Source organism: Canis lupus, chromosome 13 (genome assembly GCF_011100685.1).
Source record: "Canis lupus familiaris isolate Mischka breed German Shepherd chromosome 13, alternate assembly UU_Cfam_GSD_1.0, whole genome shotgun sequence".
NCBI lineage: Eukaryota > Metazoa > Chordata > Mammalia > Carnivora > Canidae > Canis > Canis lupus.
Genome location: NC_049234.1, coordinates 3878553 through 3898435, shown reverse-complemented (window position 1 = coordinate 3898435; position 19883 = coordinate 3878553). Strand labels below are relative to the sequence as shown.

General features: G+C 40.0%; 1 pseudogene; it reads right to left on the bottom strand.

Annotated features, from left to right (window-relative positions):
• Positions 1 to 9643: 9643 nt before the first annotated feature.
• Positions 9644 to 14471, bottom strand: LOC119876951 (annotated as a pseudogene).
• Positions 14472 to 19883: the final 5412 nt, after the last annotated feature.

The window sequence follows — 19883 nt, the reverse complement described above, 5'->3', positions numbered from 1 at the left end:
CTTTCCACTACCACTTCTTCACTATCACCATCCCCCTCTTTTTTTCTCTTTTCTTTGCTTTTTTTTTTTTTTCTCTTTTTCTTTTTTCTTCTTTGTTTTTGGTTTTTGGCCTTTTATTTTTACTACTTTGTTTTAAAATTTGTTTTTCACCTTAGTGGTCCTCCTCTTGTTTTATTTTGTTCTGTTCTTCTTTTTCTTTAATTTTCTGGTCTCTGACCTCTTTGAAATCATCTAGGGTGTTTTACTTAGGTCGTGGTTGATTTTTTTTTTTAAGATTTTTATTTACTTATTCATGAGAGATGCAGAGAGAGAGAGGCAGAGACACAGGCAGAGGGAGAAGCAGGCTCCCTGCAGGGAGTCTGACATGGGACTCGATCCCGGGTCTCCAGGATCAGGCCCTGGGCTGAAGGTGGCGCTAAACTGCTGAGCCATCCAGGCTACCCGTGGTTGATATTTTTGACTCAGCCCACTCATACAGCCACTCTGCAGTGAACAAAATGAGTAGAAGGAAGAATTCACCATAAAAGAAAGAACTGGAAACAATACTCTCTGCCACAGAGTTACAGAATTTGGATTTCAATACGATGTCAGAAATTCAATTCAGAAGTACAATTATAAAGCTACTGGTGGCTCTGGAAAAAAAGCATAAAGGACACTAGAGACTTTGTTACTGCAGAATCAAGATCCAATCAGGCTGAAATTAAAAATAGATTAAATGAGATGCAATCCAAACTGGATGTTCTAATTGCTTGTGTTAATGAGGTTGAAGAGAGAGTGAGTGACATAGAAGACAAGTTGATGGTAAGGAAGGAAGCTGAGGAAAAAAGAGAAAAACAATTAAGAGTCCATGAGGAAAGGCTTAGGGAAATAAATGATGGCCTGAGAAGGAAAAATTTACATATAATTGGGATTCCAGAAGAGGCTGAGGGAGAGAGAGGAGCACAAAATATATTTGAACAAATCATAGCTGAGAACTTTCCAAATCTGGGGAAGGAAACAGGCATTCAGATCCAAGAGATAGAAAGGACCTCCCCCCCTAAAAATAATCAATAAAAACCATTCAATACCTCAACATGTAATAGTGAAACAAGATAAAGAGATCCTTAAAGCAGCTCAAGACAAGAGATTCTTAACTTATATGGGGAGAAATATCAGATAACAGCAGACTTCTCCACAGAGACCTGGCAGGCCAGAAAGGGCTGGCATGATATATTGGCATGATATATACCGGGTACTAAATGAGAAGAACATGCAGCCAAGAATACTTTATCCAGGAAGGCTGTCATTCAGAAGAGATAAAGAGCTTCCAGGATAGGCAGAAACTGAAAGAATATGTAACCACCAAACTGGCTCTGCAAGAAATATTAAGGGGGACCCTAAAAAGAAAGAGGGAGCCCAAAGAAACAACCCACAAAAACAGGGACTGTATAGGTAATACAATGACTCTAAATTTATATCTTTCAATAGTTACTCTGAACATGAATGGGCTATATGACCCCATCAAAAGACGTAGGGTATTGGACTAGATAAAAAAGCAAGATCCTGGGGCACCTGAGTGGCTCAGTGGTTGAGCATCTGCCTTCAGCTTAGGGCGTGATCCTGTGGGTCCTGGGATCAAGTCTCACATCGGGCTCCCTGCATGGAGCCTGCTTCTACCTCTGCCTGTGTCTCTGCCTCTCTCTTTCTCTCTCTGTGTGTCTCTCATGAATAAATAAACAAAATATTAAAAAAAAAAAGCAAGATCCATCTATATGCTGCCTACAAGAGATTCATTTTGGACCTAAGGACATCTCCAGTCTGAAAATAAAGAGGTGGAGAACCACTTACCAATCAAATGAAAGCTGGGGTAGCAATCCTCATATTAGATACATTAAAGTTTATCATAAAGACTATAGTAAGAGATGAAGAGGAACACTGTGTCATATTTAAAGGGTCTATCCAACAAGAAGACCTAACAATCATGAATATTTATGCCTTTAATGTGGGAGCTGCCAAGTATATCAATCAATTAATAACCATAGTAAAGAGATACTTAGATAATAATACACTAATAGTGAGAGACTTCAACTCGGCACTTTCAGCAAATGACAGATATTCTAAGCAGACCGTCACCAAAGAAACAAGGGCCTTAAATGATACACTGGACCAAATAGATTTCACAGATATATACAGAACTTTCCATCTGAACGCAACTGAATACACATTCTTCTCAAGTGCACACGGAACTTTCTCCAGAATAGACCACATACTCGATTGCAAATCAGGTCTCAACTGATACCAAAAGACTGGGATTGTCCCCTGCATATTTTCAGACCACAATGCTTTGAAATTAGAACTCAATCACAAGAAGAACTTTGGAAGAAACTCAAACACATAGAGGTTAAAGAGCATCTTATTAAAAGATGAATGGGTCAACCAGAAAATTAGAGAAGAATTAAAGATTCTTGGAAACTAATGAAAATGAAGATACAACCATTCAAAATGTTTGGGATACAGCAAAAGCGGTCCTAAGAGGGAAGTACATTGCAATACAAGCCTCCCTCAAAAAAATTGGAGAAAAACTCAAATACACAAGCTAACCTTGCACCTAAAGGAACCAAAGAAAGAACAGGAAGTAAAACCTGCACCAAGCAGAAGAAGAGAGATAATAAATACTCAAGCAGAACTCAATGAATTAGAGACTAGAAGAACTGTATAACAGATTAACAAAACCAAGAGTTGTTTCTTTGAAAGAATTAATAAGATAGATAAACCTCTAGCCAGCTTTATTTAAAAGAAAAAAGACTCAAATTAATAAAATCACAAATGAAAGAGGAGAGATCTCAACCAATACCAAGGAAACACACATGATTTTAAAAACGTATTATGAGCAGCTATATGCCAACAAATTAGGCAATCTAGAAGAAATGGATGCATTTCTGGAAAACCACTAATTACCAAACCTGGAACAGAAAGAAATAGAAAACCTGAACAGGCCGATAACCAGCAAGTAAATTAAAGCAGTCATCAAAAACCTCCCAAGACACAAAAGTCCAGGGCCAGATGGCTTCCCAGGGGAATTCTATCAAACGTTTAAAGAATAAATAATACCAATTTTACTAAAGCTGTTTCAAAAGATAGAAAGGGATAGAATAATTCCAAACTCGTTTTATGAGGCCAGCATTGCCTTGATTCCAAAACCAAAGACCCCACCAAAAAGAATTATAGATTAATATCCCTGATGAACATGGGTGCAAAAATTCTCAACAAGATACTAGCCAATAGGATCCAACAGTACATTAAGATTATTCACCATGACCAAGTGTGATTTATCCCCAGGATGCAAGGGTGGTTCAATACTCATAAAACAATCAATGTGATACATCACATCAACAAGAGAAAAAACAAGAACCATATGATCCTCTCAATAGATACAGAGAAAGCATTTGACAAAATACAGCATCCATTCCTGATTAACACTCTTCAAAATGTAGGGATACAGGGAACTTTCCTCAATATCTTAAAAGTCGGGCAGCCCGATGGCTCAGCGGTTTAGTGCCACCTTCAGCCCAGGGTGTGGTCCTGAGGACCCAGGATCGAGTCCCCAGTCGGGCTCACTGCATGGAGCCTGCTTCTCCCTCTGCCTGTGTCTCTGCCTCTCTGTCTCTGTGTGTCTCTCATGAATAAATAAGTAAAATCTTTAAAAATATATCTTAAAAGCCATTTATGAAAAGCCCGCAGTGAATATCATTCTCAATGGGGAAAAACTGAAAGCTTTTCCCCAAAAATCAGGAACATGACAGGGATGTCTACTCTCACCACTGTTATTCAACATATTGTTATTCAACATAGTACGAGAAGTCCTTGCCTCAGCCATCAGAGAACAAAAAGAAATAAGAGGCATTCAAATTGGCAAAGAAGCCAAACTTTCCCTCTTCACAGATGACATGATACTGTACATAGAAAACCCAAAAGACTCCACCCCAAGATTGCTGGAATTCATACAGCAATTCGGCAGTGTGGCAGGATACAAAATCAATGCCCAGAAATCAGTGACATTTCTATACACTAACATGAGACTGAAGAAAGAGAAATTAAGAAGTCAATCCTGTTTACACTTGCACCCAAAAGCATAAGATACCTAGGAATAAACCTAACTAAAGAGGTAAAGTATCTATATCCCAAAAACTACAGAACACTTCTGAAAGAAATTGAGAAAGACACAAAGAGATGGAAAAACATTCTATGCTCATGGATTGGAAGAATTAATATTGTGAAAATGTCTATGCTACCCGGGGCAATTTACACATTTAATGCAATCCCTATCAAAATACCATGGACTGGGATCCCTGGGTGGTGCAGCGGTTTAGCGCCTGCCTTTGGCCCAGAGCGCGATCCTGGAGACCTGGGATTGAATCCCACATTGGGCTCCCGGTGCATGGAGCCTGCTTCTCCCTCTGCCTGTGTCTCTGCCTCTCTCTCTCTCTCTGTGTTACTATCATAAATAAATAAAAAAAATTAAAAAAAAATACCATGGACTTTCTTCAGAGAGTTGTAATAAATCATCTTAAGATTTGTATGGAATCAGAAAAGACCCCAAATAGCCAGGGGAATATTGAAAAAGTAAACCAATGCTGGGGACATCACAATGCTGGATTTCAAGCTGTATTATAAAGCTGTGATCATCAAGACAGTGTGGTACTGGCACAAAAACAGACACATAGATCAATGGAACAGAACAGAGAACCCAGAAATGGGCCCTCAACAATATGGTCAACTAATATTTGACAAAGCAGGATATCAATTGGCAAAAAGACAGTCCATTCAATAAGTGGTCCTGGGACAATTGGACAGACAGCCTTGTGCAGAAGAATGAAACTAGACCAATCTTTTACACCATACACAAAGATAAACTCAAAAATGGTTGAAAGATCTAAATGTGAGACAAGAATCCATCAAAATCCTAGAGGAGAACACAGGCAACACCCTTTTTGAACTTGGCCACAGTAACTTCTTGCCAGATACATCAATGAAAGCAAAGGAACCAAAGCAAAAATGAACGATTGGGACTTAGGATAAAAGGCTTCTGCACAGCAAAAGAAAGAGCAACAAAACTAAAAGACAACCTACAGAATGGGAGAAGATATTTGCAAATGACAGATCAGATAAAGGGCTAGTGTCCAAGATCTATAAAGAATTTCTCAAACTCAACACTCAAGAAACCAAAAATCCAATCATGAAATGGGCAGAAGACATGAACAGAAATTTCACCAAAGAAGACATCCACATGGCCAACATGCACATGAGAAAATGCTCCGCATCACTTGCCATCAGGGAAATGCAAATCAAAACCATAATGAGGGCAGCCCTGGTGGCTCAGCAGTTTGGCGCAGCCTTCAGCCCGGGGCCTGATCCTGGAGACCCAGGATCGAGTCCCACGTTGGGCTCCCTGCATGGAGCCTGCTTCTCCCTCTGCCTGTGTCTCTGCCTCTCTCTTTCTCTCTCTCTCTCAATCTTATGAGTGAATAAATAAAATCTTAAAAAAAAAAAACCCACAATGAGATACCACCTCACACCAGTGAGAATGGCAAAAATTAACACAATTAATAAGACAGGAAAAACAAATGTTGTGAGAGGATGTGGAGAAGGGGGAACCCTCTTGCACTGTTGGTGGGAATGCAAACTAGTACAGCCATTCTGGAAAAGAGTGGAGGTTCCTCAAGAAGTTAAAAATAGAGCTACCCTACGACCCAGCAACTGCACTACTGGATATTTACCCCAAAAATACAGATGTAGTGAAAAGCTGAGACACCTGCACCCCAACGTTCATAGCAGCAATGTCCACAATAGCCAAACTGTGGAAGGAGCCACAATGTCCTTCAACAGATGAATGGATAAAGAAGACGTGGTCTGTATATACAATGGATATTACTCAGCCATCAGAAAGGATGAATACTCCCTATTTGCTTTGACACGGATGGAACTGGAGGGTATTATGCTGAGTGAAGTAAGTCAGTCGGAGAAGGACAATCATCATATGATTTCACTCATATGTGGAATATAAGAAATAGTGAAAGGGATTATAAGGGAAAAGAGGGGTACTGAGTGGGAAAATTAGAGAGAGAGACAAACCATGAGAGACTCCTAACTCTGGGAAATGAACAAAGGGTTGTGTAAGGGGAGGTGGGCAGGGGTCTGGGGTAACTGGGTGATGGGCACTGAGGAGGCCACTTGATGGGATGAGCACTGAGTGTTATACTATATGTTGGCAAATCGAACTTCAATTAAAACCAATTTAAAAAAAAGAAGAGAGCAGCTTCTTGCACTATTGCACTTAACAACTTCCTTCAGAATTTTTGCTTCCCCTGCAACTTTGAATTTTACTGGTTTGGAGGTCTTGGTTCTCAAGAGAGAAATGCTTCCACCATGAGACACAGCAAAAGTTCCATTAAATTGGAAGCTGAAATGCAACTTGGCTATTCTGGGTTCCTTGCACTTCTGAATCAACAGGCAAAGAATAGGGATCCCTGGGTGGCGCAGCGGTTTGGCGCCTGCCTTTGGCCCAGGGCGCGATCCTGGAGACCCGGGATCGAATCCCACATTGGGCTCCCGGTGCATGGAGCCTGCTTCTCCCTCTGCCTGTGTCTCTGCCTCTCTTTCTCTCTGTGACTATCATGAATAAATAAATAAAATCTTTAAAAAAAAAAAAAAAAACAGGCAAAGAATAGTATTAGTATCCCAACTACCAAAGGTGAGTAGATTGCTACACAATGAGAGTGAGGAGGATTATATCTGGAACCTAAGGAGTTCTCTGAGTTGCCTTTTTTTTTTTTTTTAAGATTTTACTTATTTATTTATGAGAGACAGAGAGGCAGAGACATAAGAAGAGGGAGAAGCAGGCTCCCTATGGGGAGCCTGATGTGGGACTTGATTCGAGGACCCTGGAATCACACCTGAGCCAAAGGCAGATGCTTAACCACTGAGCCACCCAGAAGTCTCAGTTGCTTCTTAATACTCCCATATCCAAGAGTAAAAGTTAATGCAAATTTACAAAAAAAAAAAAAAAATCAGGGCTACTGAGGATGCAGATCCTTTAGGAATGAAAGTTTGAGTCACTCTTTCAAGTAAATAATTCTGACCAATTGAGATTCTGGCTAAGGGCAAAGAAAACATGGAATAATAGGGGGAGAAGAAAGTCTAACAGCTTCTTGTGGCCATGTATAGACATGAAGACTCTAACAGTGAAGCTTATTTCCTTCTTGTTATGTGTACTACGTGTGTGTACATGTATATATATATGTGGGTGTGTATGCATTTAATATCTACTATAATAGTATCTGTGCTAATTATTATTCGTGTATGTGCATGTGTGTATTTGTATTTCCCTCAACTCTTCTCCTTTCCCTTATTATTCTATATGGGGATTGATGATATTAACTTTATGATTCACCTTTAGGTAATAAAATCCTCAGCATTGCAACTGTATTTGAGAAGTAATTAATGTAGCCTAGAGATATCTATCATGATTGTGTCATAAAGATTGATTCAATAACTTTTGAAATTTTTTATTTCTTCATTTTGGGGAGAAGATGAGAAATGTTTTTTTGTTGTAGAAAACTAGTTTCCTTTCGTCAGGTGAAAGCATAAAGAAGTTTTTGTTATTGTATGGGAGTTTAAAACATGTAGAAAAGTGGTTATGAATGTTGAGTAGCTAAAGGGATGAACTGTGTCAGTCATCAAACTATTGTGTATTCTGCTGTTGGGTGGAGTGTTCTAGAAATGTCAATTTATTATGTCAATAGTATTATTTGGGACCTCTGTATCCTTGATGAATTTCTGCCTACTTGCTTATTCTATTAATTACAAGAGGAATGTTGAAGTCTCCAGCAGTAGAGTATAGAGAATGGGTTAAAACTGAGAGACAATAGTTTAATAACTGACACAGTTGATCCCTTTGGCTACTCTCTCCTCCAAGCTAAAGAAGGAAAGAGGTTTGAAAAAAAAAGGAGAGAGTCAAGAGCTTCAAATGCTCCAGAGAGATTAAATAAGATGAAGCCCAAGAAGAGCTCATTTGCTCAGAGGCCTTCTTGTGAAGTGAATGAGGCAAAAGTTGGATTGTATTAGATTAAGAACTAAACAAAAGGTGAGAAATTAATGGAAAGTGGGTATTGACTAAATGTTGAAGGGTGTTAGCAGCAAAGTGAAGAGGAAAGAGGTTGGAGGGTGTTAGCAGCAAAGTGAACAGGATAGAGGTTGGAAAAGCAAAGGACTAACCTTTGCCAGGTTTGCTAGGTTCTATGTGTACTTTATTTTATTGCAGTCTAACAGCAGCCTGGTGAAGTATTATCATCCCCAATTTATAGATGGACAGAGTGAGGCTCAGAGACATCAAAAAATTTGCTAAAAGTCACACAATGAGGAAGACAGGGCACTAGGTGGTGAGAAAGCAACATAGGTAGTGTGACAGACATCGAATGTTTTGGCCACTCAGCATCTACCTCCCCCTCTTCTTCAAGTGACCAACTTGAATTGTAATAAGGAAACTGCACGTTCTCTACCCTCATCCCATAGACTTCAGGTAACCCATGAGTGGACATATGACATAGGCTTTAATCAACACAGCACATATCACTCACATTCTCTTTTCAATCATTTTTTGGAAAATAACCCAAGGACTGGCATGAATAGTGCAATGACCCAGTTTGCTAAGAGCAAAATGTCAACAACATATTCATTCAAGTTGCCTTCAACTTGATTCTTTCCTCCATTGCTCTATACTAACATTCACTGCCATGAGCATAGAGCTTGAGAAATGGGGAGGATGTGTAAAACAACAGAATGGGACACAAAGTAATACATGAAACTGGCTCTGTGAATTATCAAGGGTAAGTCATGGTTCTATTCGTTATACTGAAGTATACTCCTCAGAAATTGTTCATTGAGATGGACACAAAGCAAAGATCAGCTATGATGTCATCTCTCCCTAAGCCTAGGTTCTCTAGAAAGGTGAGCCTAAGGCAAGGATTAAAGTATGGTTGCTTTCTTTGAGTAGTGTGAGCCTAGTAGGAGGTGAGGGGGAAGAAAAGTAGAAGTAAGACACAGAAAGATATAAAGCAGTGCTATGTGATTTGTTACTATGCTGGCCAGGCCTTTAATGAGTCACAGAGAGATGTTATTCAACATCTCTGCAGGTTATTCAACAGGTTCACTTGCTGGGGCTATCGGACTTCTCTAGAAGGGGACTTTCCTAGACTTCATAAAAGTCCAAAGAAGGAAGAAAGAAAAAATGTATCTGCCCGGCTTACTCCCATCTACCATTTCCTATTAGGTAAGGTTGACCCCATGGCGAGCTAATTCCCCTGCACTGCCACACCAAGTCATCCAAACTCCTGGAAGCCACTGGGGAAGCCAGATTCCACAGCTGCAGGATGGAAGTCCATCCAGGTCTAGAAGCTGAAGGAGTGACTCAGTGCAGTTGAGCTCTGTGTGTGAGGTGTGAGGTACATGGTTCATGAAGACCTGGGGTTTCTTTTCTTTTCTTTGTTCTTTTCTTTTCTTTTCTTTTTTCTTTTCTTTTCTTTTCTTTTTTTCCCCCACAATAAAGTTTATTATGAAAACAGGCTGGTGTGGGGACAAGGGGACAGACAAGTACATTCAGGTTCGGTGGCTCAGGTGAAGTAGTGCAGCTTCTTCACACTAATGCTATATTGGCTGGGGGCAGGGGTCAAGTCCTCCACGATTAGAGTGTACTTGCTCTTGCTTCGGGAGCTGCCAGAAGCTGTGCCCTTCATTTTGCAGTGCTGTAGGGCATCGCTGGCAATATCTGAGATGAATTTCTGGGCAGCTAGGGAGACGAGCCGAATTAAGTGTGGGTCCGAGGCCTCAAAGCCAGCACGGTTCAAGTAGTAACCAGCCACTGCATCTGATATCGTAGGCGAATAGTTCTCCAGCTGCAATAGTTCTCCAGCACCAGAGGCGTGCTGGACACCACCGGCTTCACGTCTCCGTTGGCGGTGCTCGGCAGTACATAAGCCGTTAGACATGACCCCCTCCGGGGGCGCCGCCTGCCCCCCCAACACGGAGCTGCCCCGCGCCGCCACCGGTCCAGTGCCCCCTGCCGCAGCTCCAGCCCCAGGTCCCCCCGCTGCAGGCTTGGGATTTCAAACTGGGGAGCCCTGCACAGGGTCTCCTGACTTCCCATGAAGATGTGCTCCTGGTGATCAAGGAGGACACTTGTCATGATGAGCACTGGGTGAGGTTTGGAAGTGTTAAATCACTGTATTGTACACCTGAAGCTAATATAACCCTGTATGTTAATTAACTGGCATTAAAATTAAAACTTAAGGGCAGCCCCGGTGGCGCAGCGGTTTAGCGCCGCCTGCAGCCCAGGGCGTGATCCTGGAGACTCTGGATCGAGTCCCACGTTGGGCTCTCTGCATGGAGCCTGCTTCTCCCTCTGCCTGTGTCTCTGCCTCTCTCTCTCTCTCTCTCTCTGCATCTCTATGAATAAATAAATAAAATCTTTAAAAAAATAAATAAATAAAATTAAAACTTAAAAAAAAAAAAAGCCATGCATCAGGGCAGTTCAAGTTGGAAAACATGCCAATCAATAAATACTAAAGGAAAAGTCTTAAAAATTTCATATTAAATTAAGATCTGTGGAGGATATGAAGACATTTGTAAGTCAATCTTTTCTCTTAAAATACCCAAATACACACAGAGATCAGAGTTCTGGACTGGTAAGGCTGTTGGAATTTTCAGGGCAGGGTACCTATGAAGAGGGAGCTACACAGGGGAGTGGCACCAGAAGTATGCATAAGCACTCATGACCAAGAGTTGATATATTAGTTATGTATTGATGCTAAACACCAAAACTTAGCAGCTTAAGATGACACTTTCACCACCTTGCAGTTTCTGTGGCTCAGGAATCCACGCATGGACCCTCTCCTTCAGTATTTTCATAAGACTGCAATCAGCCAGAGCTGGGTCTCACCTGAAGGCAGAAGTAGGCGGGATCCATTTCCAAATTCACTTACCTGGTTGTTGGCAGGATTCAGTCCCTCAAGGGCTGTTGGGCTGAAGGCCTCCTTCCTTGTTGGCTGTTGGCTTGAGGTTGTCCTCAGTTCCTTGCCACACAGGCCTCTCCACTATGGCAGCTTGCTCATCAAAGCCAGCAAGTCTGCTAGCAAGATGGAAGTCATGACATGCTGTAGCTTAATCACAGAACTGACGTGCCATAACTTTTGCTGTGGTCTACTGGTTAGAAGCAAGTAGTTAGGAGCAGCCCACACTCAGGGGAGAGGATTACATAAGGGCATGAATACCAGGAGGTGGGGGACCATTGAGGACCATCTTAGAATTCAGCCTTCCACAATCAGATTGCAGAGGTGAAAGATTGACAGGCCCCGAAGAGACTGGAATTAGGGAGCACCTGGGTGGCTCAGTGGGAGTTCAGCATCTGCCTTAAACTCAGGTCATGATCCCAGCATTCTGGGCTAAAGCTCCAGGACAGCTCCCTGCTGAGCAGGGAGCCTACTTGTCCCTCTCCTTCTGCCACCCTTGCCACTTGTGCTCTTGCCGCCCCCCCACACCTGCCCATGTCCCTCCCCCGCTACACTCAGGCTCTCTCTCTCTCAAATAAATAAGTAAAATCTTTTAAAAAAGATTTAAGGGAGAGAGAGAGAGAGAGAGAGAGAGAGAGAGACTGACCCTGAAGGGGCTGACAACTGGGAAAGTTCCAAATATTTAGAAATTAAACAAGTATGGGAGAAAGAAAATCAGAAAATATTTTAAACTGAATGACATTGAAAATGTGACGTGAAAATTTGTGAGCTGCATCTAAAGCCATAATTAAAGGAAAATTATTACCTTAAATGTTTATGTGAGACAATAAGAAAAAGTTAAAATCAATGACATAAATTGACACCTAAATAAGATAGAAAATGATGAGCAGATTAAACCTAAAATAAACAGAAAGACAAACACAAAGACACAACAGCAATTAGAAAAACACAGAAAAATAAATATGGAAAACTAATAAAACCAAAAGTCTATTCTTCGAAGAGATCACAACTGATAAACCCTTAGCAAATCCTAAGAGAAAATCCAAATTACCAGTATTAGGATTGAAAGAAGGGCATCACTACAGAAGCCATAATATTAAAAGTATGTGAAGAGAATAATATCAACAATTTAATGCCAACGTATTCAATAATTTAGATTAAAGGTGCAAATTTCTTTAAAAACTCAACTTACCAAGGAATGGAATTGGCACATGGCAGACACTTCCTTGGCCCCTGTTTGGCACAAGATCTTAAACGGGAAAGGGAGAATTACAAGAAATGCTAAAGGAAGCTCTTCAGAATAAAAGGAAATGACACCATATGGTAACTCAGATCGACAGGAAAATGAAAAATATAAAAAATGGTAGTATGTGGATGAATAAAAAAACTTAACTTGTGTGAAATCCATTCAACTTTTTAAAGCAAAAAGTATAGCATTGTGTTGTTAGGTTTAAAATATATGCAGGTATTATATAATTTCACTTTTAAGAAATGTCCAGAATAGGCAAATCCATAGAGACAAAAAGTAGATGAGTAGTTGCCAGGACCAGGGGGGCGGGTGGTGGTGGAAAGTGACCCCTAATGGGCATGGGGTTTCTTTTTGGACTGATGAAAATGCTCTAATATTAATCATGGTGATGTTTGCACAATTTAAAAAAAAACAAAACATTGAATTGTATACTTTAAAGGAGTGAATTTTATCCTATGTAATCGTGTATCAAAAATGTATATAAAAGTAATATACATGGTAAAAAATCGCAAAAAAGATGGGGGGAAATGCAACTGTACTACTGCAAAATTTCTACCTCTTTCTTGAAGTAGTTCAATAAAAAGTCTAAGAAGATTGTGATCAGTGTAAGATGCTTGGTATAATCCCCAGAACAACCAATAAAAATAAATAAAAAGAGCTATAGTTTAAAAAGTCAAGGTGAAAAACTTCTGCTTCCAATCCTGATAGAGTAATGAGGACTGGCCTTAACTTTCCTTGGTGGAAAAACTGAAGAAAATATATGAAACAATTGTTATCAGACATTTGACAATAGGTAACACAGGACAGTTTTCCATGAGAGGATTATTCATGATCACCAAAACCTGGAAGCAAGCAGGATGTCTTTCAGTAGGTGAATGGATAAACAGTTATAGCCAAACAATAGAATATTAACAGCACTGAAAAGTCATGAGCTATCAAGCCATAAAAGACATGGAGCAGGGATGCCTGGGTGGCTCAGCAATTGAGCATCTGCCTTTGACTCAGGTCATGAACCCAGGATCCTGGGATCGAGTCTATATCGAGCTCCCCACAAGGCTCCTGCTTTTCCCTCTGCCTGTGTCTCTGCCTCTCTCTGTGTATCTCTCATGAATAAATAAATAAATAAAATTTTTTTTAAAGACATGGAGGAACCTTATATGAGCACTACTAAGTGAAAGAAGCCAATCAGAAAAGCCTGCGTATCGTATGATTTCAACGTAAGACATCCTGGAAAAGGCAAAACTATGGAAACAGTAACAGATCAGTGTTGTCAGGGGTGAGCAGGGTGGGGTTGAGGAGAGCAGGAGCAATAGGTAGAACACAAAAGGTTTTTAGGGCGACAAATATATTCTGTATGCTACCGTAACAGCAGATACATGTCATCATATATTTATCCAAACCCATAAAATGTACACCAAGATAGAATCCTAACATAAACTCTGGATTTGGGGTGATAATGATGTGTCCATGTAGCTTCATCAATTGTAACAAATGTACCACTCTGGAGGAGGCAGTGTGTGTATGAAGGCAGGGCCTCAATGAGAAATCTCTGTACCATCTACTCAAATTTTGCCATGAACTTAATGCTCTAAAAAATAAAATCTATTTTTAAAAGTCTCACATATTCCCTGACCTAACAATTGTATTAAGAATTTACCTCACAGGGACGCCTGGGTGGCTCAGTCACTTAAGTGTCTGCCTTCAGCTCAGGTCATTATCCTGAGCTGGGATCAAGCCCCACATTGGGCTCCCTGCGCAGTGGGGAGTCTGCTGCTCCCTCTGCCTCTGCTCCTCCTCCCCACTCATGCTCTCGTACTCTCTCGGTCTCTCACTCTCTCTCAAATAAATAAAAAAAAATTTTTTAAAAAGAATTTACCTCACAGATATACCTGTCTATGGACACCCACACAAATTTTCAAGGAATTTTATTGCAATATTTTTATAGCAAGAGCCTGGAAACATTATTAGTATCCATCAATATAGGATTGGTTACATAAACGATGCTATATCCATATAGTAGAACACAGAGCAGTCACGTAAAAGAATTAGGCATTATGGAAAACAGTTTGGCAGTTCCTCAAAAATTAAACATAGAATTGCCATGTGATCCAGCAATTTCATTTCTGGGTACATATTCAGAAGAATTGAAGCAGGAGCTCACCGGATACTTGCACATTCATGTTCATAGCAGCATCGTTCGGAGTAGCCAAAAATTGGAAGCGACTCAAGCAATCATGGTCAGATAAATGAAATACTACACAGTCATGTACAATGGAATATTATTATTCAACCTGAAAAGAATGAAATCTGGACATACACTGCAACACAGATAAACCTTGAAGACATTATGCTAAGTGAAATAAGCCAGCTGTGAAAGGACAAAGAGTACATGATTCTACTTGTATGAGGTATCTAGAGTAGCTAAGCTTGTAGAGAAAAAAGTAGGTCAGTGATTGCTAGGGCTTGGGGGGAGGAGACAAAAGTAAGTTAGTGTTTAACGGATGTGGGAATCAGTTTGGGAAGATGAGCAAGTCTGGGGATGGATGATAGGGGTGGTTGCACAGCAGTGTCAATGTACTTAATACCACTGAAATGGATACTTACAAATTGTTAAAGTGGTAGATTTCAGGTTATGCGTATTTTGCCACAATAAAAAAATACAACTCCAAAATGAAATAATTTAATGATGTAACTAAGTTCAGAGATGGAGAAGAAGAAGGTGAATAAGGAGGAGGAGGAGACAGAGAAGAAGGAAAAAAAGAAGGAGATGGCGACAAAGAAGAGGAAGGAGGAGTTGGAGGAGGGGGAGGAGGAGAAGAAGAGAAGGAAATGGAGAAGGGGGAAGAGAAGAAGGATCCAGTCCTGTGTGTACTGATAGTGAACAATGATGAATATTTTAAATGAAAAAAGCAAGGGCAAAACAATGTGAATAACATGTTACCATTAGTAGATCAAACAAACACACACAAATAATCTCTTGTGTGTGTGTTTGTGATCTGTTAACAAGAGCTATTTATAAATACAAAATATAAACACACCTCTGTGGCTAAATATGATAGAATATTTGTGAAAGGATATACAGGTAGCTTGCAGAGTCAAGCGTCTGGGGTGGAGAACTGGTTGGCTGGCAGTCATCATATCACAAAAGTAATTTTTAAACATAAAATTTCCAATGCTTTGAATTTTGAATCACGGGCATGCATAGCCATTCAAACTTTCTAAAAATATATTTCTAATAAGAATTTGTGCAGTGTCTTTGGTGGATGCATAGCATTTGGTAAGACAGAGAGGAAACACATCAGCCCAGCTGATGAAATAATTTGCACAAAGAGGCAGAAATGGAAACTTCCATGTTGTTTCTGAAGCAAGGCACATAAATCATTTGGGATCCTTGAGGATGACGGAGGAGGCACAGTGGGACTGTCCCACTGTGGGATGACTGACTGGGGCCAGGCGGTAAGGGGCCAGCAGATTGGAGCTCCCTACAGGGCCTAGCAGAACCCTGAGAAAGACTGACAGGGACACAGAGGAAGGAAAGAGGATTGAAGAAAGAGAAATCAGGCAACAGCGTGGGTTTAACCTCCAGGGCACGAGTGGGCAGTTGCCTGGGGTTTGGCAGGTTGAAAATAGCAGAAAATAACAGAGATGACAAGGACAAACAATAGGGCAACAGAGCTCTACAGAAAAGGACTGAGCCAGAGACGGGGTAAGAACAGAGGCAGAAAGATCCAAGGGCAAGACCTCAGAGGGAGGCGGTCCTGGTTTCTTATCCCCAGTTGTTGGCATGCCTCAGATTCACCTACAGAATGTTTTTTAAAATGCTGAGTCCTAGTTCCTAACCTAAATCTACAGAATTGGAAATGGAATGGATGGGGGAGGCAGTAAAAATATAGATATTGATAACCATCTCCCCCATTAGCTCCCTAGTCCAGAACACCATCATTTTCTGCCCATAGTATGGCACATGTGCATAAGTGGCTCCCACCTCCATTCCTGCCCTCTCTTATAGTCTACGCTCTTCTTCAGGACACCCAGGATGATCTTCTAAAGTTAGACCTTAGTCAGTCATCTGCTCAAAACTTTCAATGCCTTCCTATCTCACTCAGCATTAGAGCCTAAATCCTCTTGATGGCCTAAGGTCCTTCCTAATCTGTGCCCAGCCTCCAGCTCCCTCCTCTCACTTCCCAAATCTCCCTCCATCCCAAACTCACTCATTGTTAGTCACTACTGGCCTCATTGCTATTTCTTGAAGAAGAACAAAATTAAACTGGTGTTCTTATCTCAGGACCTTTACACATGCTATTCCTTCTGCATAATGGCCCTTTACCTAGATATTCCCCCCAGATATCCATATTTCTTCTTCTCTCACTTCCTTTAGGTCTCTGCTCATATGTCATCTTATCAGAGAAGACCTCTCTGACCATCTGTCTAAAATAACATGTCCCCATTCCCATTCCTTTTGTGGACCTCACTCCACTTTATTTTTTTATAGCACTTGTGACACTCTGACATATTATATATTTATGTGTCTATTTATCATTTATCTATGACCCTCATTCTGCTTTATTTTTCTTCATAGCATTTGTGACCATTTGATATATTATATATTTATGTATCTGTCACATGTATAAGCTCCATGTGAGCTCCAAAATTTTTTTTTGTTCCCTGCTGTATCCTCATGTTTAAAGAACATGTTAGTACTGGTACACATTAGAGACATAATAAATATTTTTTAATAAAAGTGTTTATAAGCTCCCCCAAGTGAGCCTTACACAGCTACCCTGGTGTGCAACTACTTGTATAGCTAAGATGAAGCAAATCCTCAAATATTAAAATGTGGATTTGGCACTGCATTTCTCTCAATTAGCACTGCTTTCATGGACAACTAGGGAACAGATGCCACACAAAACTATCCTTTTAAAGCTATGCCTGGGGTAAGGCATCTGTTCTGGGGACATCAGGGAGCAGAACTTCTGCTCATTTTGTTCCTTGTCTGTTCTCTGAGGCAACCGCATCCCCCCTTCTCATCTGGATAGAAACAAGACTGCATCACTGAAACCCTTGTGAAGGGAGATGTGCCAATTCATCACAGTTGGAAGAATTCAGAACTTACTGAGTGCTACTTTCATTGGTTGTGACATTTATCTTTTAAATTTCTAATTTGATAGTCTCAAAACTTAAATCATCTATCAGAAGTAACACAACAAAGAATAGAATCATGCTGATTAGGGATGCCTGGGTAGCTCAGTCCATTGGGCATCTGGCTCTTGGTTTTGGCTCAGATCATGATCTCAGAGTAATGAGATGGATCCCCACATCTGGCTCCTTGTTCAGCAGGGAGTGTACCTGGGATTCTCTTCATCTCCCTCTGCCCTTTCCCCAGCTTGGAATCTCTCACTGTCTCTCAAATAAAACAATAAATATTTATTTTAAGAAATCATGCTGAAAAAAAAAAAAAGAAATCATGCTGAATAGCAGTTAAAGGGACAAACAAATAAATATTACTTTCTATGTATTAGAACCTCATCACTTACAAAAGGTTTCCACTTATCTTATCCCACCTTGAACCTCTCAATAGCCTTGTAATAGACACAGTCCTGGGATCAAGGTCCATATTTTGCAGATAAGGAAACCATGGTTTATAAAATTTGGTTGTCTTGTCAATTAAAAATTGAGCCAAAGACTTTGACAGCTCATCAAAGAATATATGCAGATGGCAAATAGCATATAAAAAGATGCTCCATGTCATAAGTCATCAGGGACATGTAAATTAAAACAACAGTGAGATAAAACTACGCACCTATTAGAATGACCAAAATCCAGAACATTGACATCAAATGGCAGGTGAAAATGTGGAGAAACAGGAACTCTCATTCATTGTTGATGAGAACAGCAAAATTGTACAACCACTTTGGAAAACAGTGGTTTCATAGAAAACTAAACATACTCCTATAATATGAGCAAGAAATCATGTTCCTTAGTATTTACCCAAAGGATTTGAAAACATGTCCACCCCAAAACCTGCACACAGATGTTTATAGCAGTTTCATTCACAGTTGTCAAACTTGGAAGTGACCAAGATCTTCTTCAGTAGGCGAATGGACAAATAAAGAATGGTACATCCAGACAAAGGAATATTATCCAGCACTGAAAAGAAATGAGCTATCAAGCCATAAAAAGACGTGGAGGAACCTTAAATGTACACTACTAAGTGAGAGAAGCCAATCTGAAAATGCTGCATATTGTATGATTCCAACTATAAGACATTCTGGAAAAGATAAAATTATGGAAATAATAACATGATGTTGTCAGGAGTTGCCAGGGGGAAGGTATCAATAGGTAGAGCACAGAGGATTTTTAGGGCATTAAAAATACTCTGTATGATACTGATACATAAAAATACTCTGTATGATACTGATACATAATGATGGATACATATCACTATACATTTATCCAAACCTATAGAATTTACAACACCAAGAGAGAATTCTAATGTAAACTACGGGTTGGGGGTGATTATGATGTGTCAGTCAAGGTCCATCAACTGTAACAAATGTACCATTCTGGTACATCTGGGGATGTTAATAATGTGGGAGACTGTGCATGTGTTAGAAGAAGGAATATATGAAAACTCTGTCTACCTCCCTCTTAATTTTACTGTGAACCTAAATATGCTCTTTAAAAAAATAATAATCTTTTTTAGAGAAATTGTTTAAAAAAAAAGTTGACTGACAGTGCCAAAATGACACTGCCAGTGAATGGTGGTATTGTGTCTTAGATCTTCTGTTTCTAAATCACAATCTATTTCCACTGCACTATTTAATAAGATTGAGAAGAATAGACATGAATTTATGTCTCACACTTACTACAATATCACTACATTATGATCATTGTACCCAATACCTGTAGAATGCTTTTTCTGTACTAGGCTCACACTAAGTGCTTTACACGCAGTATTCAATGTAAGCCTCACAACAACTCAAAAAGGAAACATCATTATTACTTTAATTTTCAAAGAGGAATTTGAGGCCAAGAGGTTGAGGAACTCTTGCCCAGGTAACAAAGCCAGGTAGAGGTAAAAGTGGGTTTTAAACTACGTTCTGTCTAGCTCCAGAAGCAAGTTTTTAACCACAATCTCATATTTTCTTTATAAAGGAGTTCATGTTATAAAGATAAAACATTAATGTTACCAAGGTTCATGTCCTCATCTACTCTTTTCTATACTATAAAACTGTCCCTTCCCCAAATTTCTCCATATCTGAAGCCTTGCATACTAAAGTCTAAATAATCTTCCTAACAGATTAGGAAGATTGAACAACAATCTTGGACAACAGCAATCTTATTTGAAAATCTCCATTGATTCCAGGGTCCCTGGGTGGCTCAGTCAGTTAAGCATCCAACTCTTAGATTTCGGCTCAGGTCATGATCTCACCGTCATGTGCTTAGTGCAGAGTCTGTCTCTCTCCCTCTGGTCCACCCCACCCTCCACCCATCCCATGTTCTCTCTCAAATAAATACATAAATACATAAATAAATACATAAATAAAATCCTAACAATTCATTTTTGCTTTTGTTTCCCTTGCCTTCATAGA